The sequence below is a fragment of the Miscanthus floridulus genome, chromosome 7 (genome assembly GCF_019320115.1).
Source record: "Miscanthus floridulus cultivar M001 chromosome 7, ASM1932011v1, whole genome shotgun sequence".
Taxonomy (NCBI): domain Eukaryota; kingdom Viridiplantae; phylum Streptophyta; class Magnoliopsida; order Poales; family Poaceae; genus Miscanthus; species Miscanthus floridulus.
Window position 1 is genome coordinate 48430247 of NC_089586.1, and position 10512 is coordinate 48440758.

At 37.1% G+C, this 10512-nt stretch overlaps 2 long non-coding RNA genes across 2 annotated transcripts; both read right to left on the reverse strand.

The window, feature by feature from the left end:
• Positions 1-431: 431 nt before the first annotated feature.
• Positions 432-864, reverse strand: LOC136464950 (uncharacterized). The gene is made up of 3 exons (XR_010761309.1): positions 806-864; positions 589-689; positions 432-500 (listed from the first exon to the last, which is right to left on the reverse strand). It is a non-coding gene; the product is annotated as an uncharacterized lncRNA (long non-coding RNA).
• Positions 865-8112: 7248 nt separating this feature from the next.
• LOC136464953 (uncharacterized) lies at positions 8113-9679 on the reverse strand. The gene is made up of 3 exons (XR_010761310.1): positions 9620-9679; positions 9437-9498; positions 8113-8195 (listed from the first exon to the last, which is right to left on the reverse strand). It is a non-coding gene; the product is annotated as an uncharacterized lncRNA (long non-coding RNA).
• Positions 9680-10512: the final 833 nt, after the last annotated feature.

The window sequence follows — 10512 nt, forward strand, 5'->3', positions numbered from 1 at the left end:
TCCAAACAAACCATCCAACCAAATATTATCATCCACTTTAGTTTAGCCTCTTCACTGTAGATTAATATTTACAACCATTTCAGCACCAACTATTCTCATCAACGTAGCTGCTTCTTTACAAAGTACCATGCACTCATAGCATGAACCTACACACTACATGACAGGAACCTAAACACAAGATCCAAACACAACACGCAGGTCATGCTCTCTTATAGTATTGTTCGTAGACCTGAGAAAAAAATATTAGAAACAAAAATCAATTGAGTACATGATGGAACAATACACAAAGTGACATTGCAACTAGTACTACCTCGGCATCATATTTCATCACTTTAGATCGACCATCTTCAGAACTATTGTATTCATTGAAAATCATGTCATTGATGTACTTGATACGAAGATGCCCAATATCAGCTTCACAAAACATGTCCATCAAATAGACATTTAGCTCCCAAAGCTCTAGATTCTTCATCGCAAAGATACCACTATCATTGCTAAAGCTGAAACAAGATATGAGAAAGACAAGACAGAATATTATAAGCACCACACAAAATGATATGATCTAAAAAAATACTATACACTACCTACTTCTCAGTCTGCTGAGGTACATCTGCATAGATTACTTCATATCCATGGAACCCAAAGTCAATTTGAACAACTTCACTCCAGACTGTGGTCAAGTTTGGTATCTAAAAGCAAGTAGAGGAAATAATTAGAGTGCAGATATATATTTTTTCTTATTTGAACAAAATTTCACATTGCATTCAAACAAAATGATGTGAATCCATGTGCTGCTGCCACTTACAAATTCATCACGGACAGCTTTATGGAAATGTGAGTCTGCTCCAAAATGTAGAGTACAGGAATCTAAGATTACAATCAATCTTCGAGTGATATACACAACAACCACATACCACCGATCATGGAAGAGAATTGGAAAATAAAGCTGACAAAATAACCCAAAATGAAAAGGAAGGGATTATTAGCACAACTGCAATGCACACAACATATGTGCTAAAGCTTAAAAAATTAAAAGAATGTGTTACTCACAAATTGGTTGTTTGCTAATGACCTTGCACGACCAGCACCCTTAAAGCATTTCACTGCATTATCATATAGCTCCTTCTCCTTGCTATCATTAGGACCGTGATTTCCAATAAAATAGTCCTACAAAAACAGATTGGTCAATATTATTTTATTTGATATAGTTACCACATGTAATTGAGAAAAAAAGAGAAACAAATGACACTTACACCAACTTTAGAGAAGAAATAATGCTTGTAAGAATTCTTAGGGTGTTTCCTATGGAATAACAATCTGCACAAAGCATTCACTACAAAATAATGGACCTTTCCTTGAGGCTTAAGAGAACTTGCAAGTGCACTTAATTTCACAACCACTTGCCCATAATCGATTACTGCAAGACTGAGACAAATGAAAACAATTCATAATTACTTGATTCAAGTCTACTCAAGAGTGGTGAAAACGGTAAGGACGTTGTAAACATTGAAAACTTACTTGGAATGTTTAGTTTCTGCCATCTTCAAAACAACCTCATATATGTCAGTTTCAAGTCTGGAGACTGTTATCTTCGAATGAGGCATCATATAAGGGCTCAACTTGTATTTGCTTGGGATCACTGTCCTCCTAGGACGATGAACAGCCAACTTTGCACTAGAAGAGTACCAAGGACCTTGGTTTGAAAAGGACTCAGAGTCGTCTGATAAACCATTGCTTCCCATACTTTTTGTAGAAACAGAAGTCCCACTTCGATGGGATGGAAGAGGTGTAGGTGCCTGCAAAATCAAGAAAAAAACATAAAGTTGTTCGAAAATCATAAACTAAAAATTGACATAATAGGTACCTCTATTATGTCTGATTTAAAATTGACATAATAGAGGTATAAAGAATGGGACAATAGAAATGCTTCTATTGCCTTCATTGTCTATATATACACCACTAGTACCGCTAAGGTACACTAGAGTATCGATACTACATGACTGAGAGCACTTGTACAAGCTATTACATGACTGAGAGCAGCCCCAACTACTAACAAATTGTTCCAAATTGATAAAACTACAAATCCCATTTTACAATGTCAATGTGTACTCCAGAAGGGCTGATTGCAGCTAGAGGAACAAGAGCAATTGATTCTTCAGGAGTCTCAGTAAAAGGTAAAGACTCCATTCGCACAAGGTCCTAATCAAGAAATACTACGATATTAGTTACAGAAAAGAGGTCACAAGATATGTCACAATACAAAATTGATCTAATCTAATAAACAAGCTTATAGTTTCAACATTGTCATTTCTTTCGGTCTGAACAGTTTCCTGATTGCTCACATTACCGCCTCCACCAAATGGATTAGACCTCATCCAGTCAACAAACGTCCAACCATCTGATGCAGGGCAAAATTGGAAGTAGAAGCTGCTCTCGGATTGAACCTATCAAAGAGTGAAAGTAACTCAAGTGTTAGTACAATAAGACAAGTTACAAGAAACTCTTTTTTTGTTCTATGACTTCAAACAAAAAAAAACATAGAAAATACAAAACTCACATTTAGTTGGACATTCTGATGTGTAGTTGGAGCTTTAGAAGGTAGCACTCTGGCTTCTCTTTGAAGATTATCATCTGAAGTACAAGCTATACCAGATACTGGACCGACAGGACGCCTCAGTTTAGGATCTTCAACATAATTTCCTAAATCATCCTCATCATCAAACATTCTAAAAGATGGCATGCTAGGACTATTAAAGTAGGGAGCATTATTCTTCATACAAGGTTTCTGAACAGGTGCTTTCCCTGCTTTATCAAATACTAAATTGGTAAAGAAGGTTCAAACTTACAGGTGACAAAGAACAGATATTGCACATGTCAAATACCATAATTGCAGTATTTCAAATCTTCAATTTACTACTAACAAATGTGCAATCTAGAAATAGGTACTAACCAGTATGATCCAAAGCAGGAGTTGTATTTTCTGCCAGTTGAGTTTCTTTTGAATGGCAGGGAATTGTTTTTGGGTCTGAAACATGCAAATTAGGACTAGAAGCATTTTGGACATTCTTCACTGCACAAAGACCTTGATCACTCTGATTCAGAGAACCAATAGGATTCCTTCTACTAGACGCATCTCCTGCACAGAGACCATGCTCAAACATGTGTCTTGTTTGTATCATAGATTTTGTTAAACATTTTTTCATGAGTAGGACAAACCTGGAGTGTTCTCAATCATATCGGTCGAGGGTCTAGCAGCTCCACTAGTTCTTTCACCTACCTGAACAATGACAATTTAGTCAGCTCCAACAAAAAACAAAAAATACTTGAACTAAAATAAAATTGAACTAAAATAAACTGAATGTGATCTGAACTAAACCAGACGCAAATACACACAAAAAAGATCCAAGCAATAATCCAGTAAACCAATGTGATCTAAACTAAACCTAGTGCTTTACATACTAAACTGAAATAAAATCGAACACTGCTGGATAGAGGCGATACAGATACACACAAACTAAGATAAGAATCTGCTACTGTTCAGTTCATTGAACTGAACAGTAAATACTCAGACATGTTCATTACATGTCTCTGTTCAGTTCATTGATGCCCTACTGCAGCTGTGACTCTACATCTACTGTAATCCAACCTAGAAGCATAGTCCTTTGGGTCCAAACATGTTCATTACATGTTCATAACAAGTAAATACTCAGGGACAGTGACTGATTGGACAAATAAAAAATTGGCAATGTCATCATGCTTCATACAAATTCACCACAGATGTAGCCAATACAAAGCTGTTGCATGCCTCCTAGTTAGCAATGAGAACTGTGAAGCAAAGCTAGATAATCCACTCCAAGCTAGTAACTTACTAACAGAAACAACTAATCCACAGTAGAACACAAAAGACAAAACACAGCCTTATGGTGTTCGAAAATAGAGCTGAAAATAAAAATTTGTGAGGTGCACACATAGAAAAAAAAATAGCAAAACACAGAAACTCACTTTTAGTTCAAGCTTCTGATGTTTGGTTCTAGCTTTAGAAGCTAATATTTGGGCTTCTTCAACAAGTACAGCATTATCCTTTGTACCTCCAATTCCAGCATGATCCAGTACACTTGCCTAAATTCACAAATACATATTATTTACTGCTAATAATAATATGTTTTTCAATCTACAGAAATTCCTTCCAGCCAATCGCTTGAATATAAGTGAAAATTGAACTCTTTACATGAGAAGCAACAATGACTTGCTGAAGCAAAAAAATCAGCCAAAAAGGCACCTTGCATGTGTACCGCCGGAAGAAATCAAGCAAGAAACCAGATTGCTGATCTACAAATACAATCAAAAAGACTGGTGTAGCTACAACTTTGCTACAGTATGCAGTAGCAAGAATCCTTCATGGTATTACACATGAAATACTACATCAATGCAACAACAGCAAATAGCAAACTTGTAAAGGATTGAAAAATTGAGAGTTTCAGACATAGCAGCTGTATAACTATATTCAGAGAGTTTCTGACAACAGAAATACTATAGCAATGCAACAGGATTCAGATAGTTTCATGCACAGCAGTAGTGAAATGTTGAGAAGTATAACTCTAAGCTACTTGTTTAGTTATGGCTATAAGTAGTACATTGGATTAGCTCTTGTTCTATTTTTTAAACCAAATAAATACATATAATCTAATGGGGCACTGGTGTTGTCAAATGTCCATTTACAGTAAGCATGTCAAAACAAAAGGAAAATTTTGAATGCACATGATCCATCAATTTAGAAAATACAAAACAAAAGGAAAATGAATAAGATGTAGGAACATTGACCTCAACATAAACATCTTTTCTGCAACTGAGAGGGGATTTTCCAAGACCTTGAGATAGTCCATATCGAGTCCTAGAAGCTACACTATCAGGAGTGGAAGTTTGTGATGCATAGTTTTTCCTCTTCCTCTTCCTTCTACCTGAATCTGCACCTCAAAAATATTCATAAGAGTATGAACAAGAGATACAAAGTAAACTCAATGTTGAAAAAATGCTACAAAAAACACTTTATGTACCTTGAGCTGATGAGTTATTGGAAGAAATAATTACAGTTGCCTGAGAAACACCACAATTGTCACTACCAAAAACATTGTATGCACTATCTGAATCAACTTTTTCAGTCACAGAAACTTCTTCATCATTATTTTTAGTAGCAGCAGCCATTGTGGGATCAACAACTTCCACATTAAATACACCAGCAGCAGGCAATGTGGTATCCAAAACATCTTTCACAATGGTATGAGTTGAAGCAGCAGGCATTGGGGCTTCAAATTCATGAGCCATTGCATCATCATCTTTGTGACTAACATTGGCTGGAGAAGGGATTCCGGCAGTAGAATTCTCAGGCAGTGGATCATCATCAACTACATGACCATGACGGTTTTTCATGTACTGGAACATTGAGATGACAAGTTTATCAGGGCTCCTGAAACCATGTGCTATGTGATGTTCTTGGAAAATGCCACACAAAGCTTCATTGTCCTGTCATGTCAAATTAATAGTAATTTAAAATGACAAAAATTGCGCATTCTGCATATTAAAATAGCAATGAACTAAACCACACAAATATTAAACTAAATGAAATACTCATGAACATACTGAACAAGGCACCTACTTATTCATCAAATAATCTACAATCAGTATACAGAGAATCCCTAAAAGAAGCACAAGCATCAACCGATAACAAAGATTCAGCATAATAAGTTTCCTCAATAGATTTGACCTACACAAAAAATTACAGTTAGTCAGCCAGTAATCTAAACAAGAATAAAACAAACATGACAACACTTATAAAACCTCAAACCAAGACTTACCGGGCGCTTTCCATACTTCTCACCAGACACACGATCATAAGAAGCATATTTGTTAATCATCGAGCCCTTCCAACAGAGGATCCTTGGCAGATTTGGGGGGAGCTCATTACGTTTTCCAAAGTTGAAAAAATCAAGATAATAAGCCTACAAAATATTTCAAAGACATCACTAAAATAGGGTACATATCCAAGACAAACAACAGAATACAGAAACACTTACAGCAAGAAAATATCTGCAGCCACCAATAGTGCTTCTATTCTTCTTTCTGTAGTTTGAAATCGAAGCAAATAGCCAATCAAACACAAACTTAGACCAATCCCATTCTTTCACCTTAGATACACCAATCAAAGCACCAAGGTACTGCGGGCTGGGAAGAGTATTAGAGTTTGCACACAGAAAAGTGGACAAAGCAACAACCATAAAGTACCGAAACACATCATCATCTGACAAAGTGTCACCTAACAACTTCTCGCCAAAGGTCTTGATCAGAGGCAGAGAAGCCTCATCGATTTCAGAAAGAAACTTGGTCTTTGCAGAGTCATTATGATTTTCCCTAATGTCTTCACCACCTATTGGAAGGCCTAAGAAAAGATGAACTGCCTCTGCAGAAAATGGGATCACTTTCCCTCCAACAACTATGTCACAGCAATTCAAATCAACTTGATCTGCTATCCACTGCACAAAGCCTCTAGGTGTAGAACAACCATCATACTCCAGCAAGGTACCGAAACCGTGATCCCGAATAATCTTCTTCTTACGCTCATCCAATTTCACAATTATCTCTCCAAAATACTTACTATTGAACCTAGAGGATGCTCTCTCTGATGTACTTGCAGCAGCACATGATTTCCCTTTACCCCTGCCTCTGACAGTTCTGTTAATATGAAAACCGATGCAAAAAAATAATATAAAAATTCCAGTTAAGCTACTGAATTTAGTAAACATGGTGACAAACAAAAAAGAAGATTAGTTAGGTACTGAATTTACCTTTCCAGAACGCACCCGGACGCCAGACCGTCTTGATTTCCCTTTGTTGCCAACAAACTTAGAAAACTGTAAGAAAAATACTTGTTAATCTAAATATTTCTGATATTTGCTGTGCGGGATCATGTGGCATGTGTGCACAATTGATATTCTGACACCCCCTGGAACTCCCCATGTTCAACTTTAGTATTTAGTATTAGTGCTTAATTTTCCTACTTGTTAATCAATGACAGACAAAATCAACAAATGCTTATGCCCCAAAAGAGTACTTTAAAACAACCTTCACTATGCGTTAGAATGAGCTAACTTTTGCTGATATAAAGCATATTTTTTAAAGAATGTGCTATGCATGTGTTTCATTAAGAGGGGAAACAACCCACAGAAGTATAGTACAAAAAAATAGGAAACAGAACAGCACACGAAGTGCCTAGGATGACAACTGCGCTACAATTTAAATACAGGAATCTTCACCACACAAATTTCAGAACATACTCCAGATAAAGCTTCCTGCACATGTTTGAAAGTCTTCAGCATCTCAGCAGTATCAATATCATCATCTATGGGATTTTGATCCTAAAAAAGGCAACAACATATATCATATTATTATAATACACAAGTGCACAAACAAAACAAAATCAAGTGAACTTAGTACCTCGCCAACATTCAAAGAATCAGAGTTGTTTTCTTCTTTAGACTTCATAGCAAAGTCATCCTCACTCTCACCATATCCAGAATCAGCATCAGGAAGAAATAAATCATCATCCATGGCTACATAACATAACAAAAAAAAATTGGTTAATGACCTCATTACTAGCTGCAGCTAATAAAGAAGAAGCAAAACAACAAGCTCAAAAAGTAATTGGACGCTTACAGAACAAATAAAAAAATAACTGAGAGCCTTCCTGAAAAAATAACCTGAAACTCCAAGATCACTGGAATAACTAGAGCCAAATATATTATATATCATAGTTCAATATAATAATTACAAGCCAGCAATAGCTAGTATTCATAAAAAACCAATACTTATAATATCAACTAACCAAACTACAACTCAACATCATCACCATCGTTTACACTAGGATGCCAATATCGGCACAGAGGGCACGACTTATCGCTACCAAGCCACTCAAAAATGCACATCTTGTGGAAGACATGCATACAAGGCAGCACCCTCAGTGTCTCCATGGCAGCCTCTAAAGCAGCTTCGTCATCGTCCTCTTTTCTGATATCTAAGACACCCAAGCAGATAGCACAGACATCATCGTCTTTCAAAGGCACTAAAATAGGTTCCCTTTCAACGCGAGGAGCTGACGATTGAATAATAGGGGGACATGAAGAGCTCCGCATGTGCCTGTCCATCTAAACTCAAACGATCAAAGATGAAAATATTAAATCAATGTGTTTCATTGGAAACTACAAATATTGCATCATCTATGTCAGACTGCAATGTTGTACAATTTGCTCACTACAGTTAAGCAAGCAAAACCAGCATTTTCACAGTGAAGCAAGCAAAACCAATATTTTCACTACAGTTAAGGAAACAATTGTTGTATCAAGCCAAATTAGATCTATTCCTTAAAGAGAAGACTTGTATTAAAATAGAAATGAGATGCACTCCTTAAAAATGTACTGTCTAGTCCCAAATAGCCCATCCAGAAGAATATCGATGCCCTAAAGCAAGAACAATTGCATGCTCCAAGTTAACTAAAATTGCATGCTCCAAGAACAGATATTGCACATGTTACACACCATAATTGCAGTAGTTGAAGTGTGAAATTTACTACTAATAAATATGCAATCAAGAAAATGGTGCTTCTAAATAAAGTAATAGAATAAAATCACAGTTCAGTAGAATTCTAATGCAGTTTGCTTTAGGGACAACCAATGTTGACAAGAATAGAGGCAACTGAAAATTGATGTATACAATCTTACCAAGGGACCATATAGAATGTCAGTAAAAAGAAGTATATAATCAAACATGCACTTTACAAGAAATGACAAAAAAAAAGATACTGGATGATAAGCATCCTATCGAATCAGAAATGTAAAGTTGCTGAATTCATTCATGACTTTGATATCATGAATTACATTTATAGTTGCTGAATTAACAGCCTATCCTACTTCAATTCTTGGACCAAAGACAGAAGTTCAAAAATAATGTCAATATCATAATTACTTGATAAAAAATCATGTCAATATGACTATAACAGACATGCAAAAAGCTTTCATGAAGTGCACGCAATGGCCCATTTGGATATCACTGCATCAAGAAAAGGACAACAATTCTGCAGTTTTAACACACACACACACAGCTAATTTCATCCATGATCAGAGGCACTACAAAAATTCCTGTAAGCCATAACAAGGCTACCTGTTTGGCCTAGGTACAGTGCAATGCAATTTATCCTCACACAGATCTAACAAGACAAATTATCATTTTAACATTGGGACAAATCATCAGTTTGGCCGTAATAAGCATGCAGTCCTGAATCACCTTAATTCAAGTCTCTTGTGAAATTGATAGAAATTGAAAAGGGACAACTGAAAACATACAAACTTACAAGACACAGAAATGATAGGACTCGCTACAATATTATTACCTTGCTGACAGCCTTCAGTGGGTACCCTCCTCCAAGCCTTGGATCTCTGCAAGCTAGGGTTACTAGCCATCAACAAAAAATCAGGGTGTCAACTAGCCATCAACAAGCTTGATGTACAACAATGAAACCAATCACAGATATAAAAGGTCACAAAAAAAAGGATGACACATGATGTATACAAACCAGGGAAGAACAGCCTAAAAGTTGGCAATGCTTCAATCTGTGGTGCACACAAAACCTGAAAATAAAGGACACATTAGCATGGAAGAACTGATTGAGATAAAAATACACATCGTGGATTCAACCAAATCTTCACTACCTAAAAGAGCAAGAACAACAAATGAACAGACAGTGATGATGCCACACACTGAGACTAATACATTCTACTAAAAGCACTAAATAGACATACTGAAACTATAACAGAGTGTACTGAACCTTGTATGCAACAGAGGAAACAACACAAAAGAACTGAATCTGATTGAATCATGAGTTCAATAACTCATAAACATCAAACAAAACCCAACAACACAAAAGAACAATCCATCAAACCAAACCCTAATTAACAAGTTCACCAAAAAACGAGATCTACACAGAGCCCGCAAACCAAACCAAACCCTAACAAGGACTAACAGAACAAACCCTAGACGCATTTGAACCTCACCCACACAGAGCCCGCATCCGCTCATCGACAGACAACAACAAGCAATGCATCAAAACGAGATCTACAGCAAGCAATGCATCAAAACGAGATCTACAAACACAACCCAAAGCTCATCGGAATGCAGGACGAAGAAGCTTCGCCCCACCCACCGCCTGAGCGAGGCACCACAACACTGTGGGAAGCGAAGCGCAAGGAAAGCGCCCCCACCCACAACTCCGCCCCACCCGTTCCCTGCCGCGGACAACCTCCAACCCACCCGCCGCTTGCCAGCGCCACCGTGCGATGCGGAGAGGATTCGGCAGCAACCTAATCCTCAACCACATCCGCTGCCGCAACCGAATTGACAAACACAACCCAAAAAAACCCTAAACCCAAACCAAATCGGAACGGAATCCAACAGATTTGAGACCCAGCA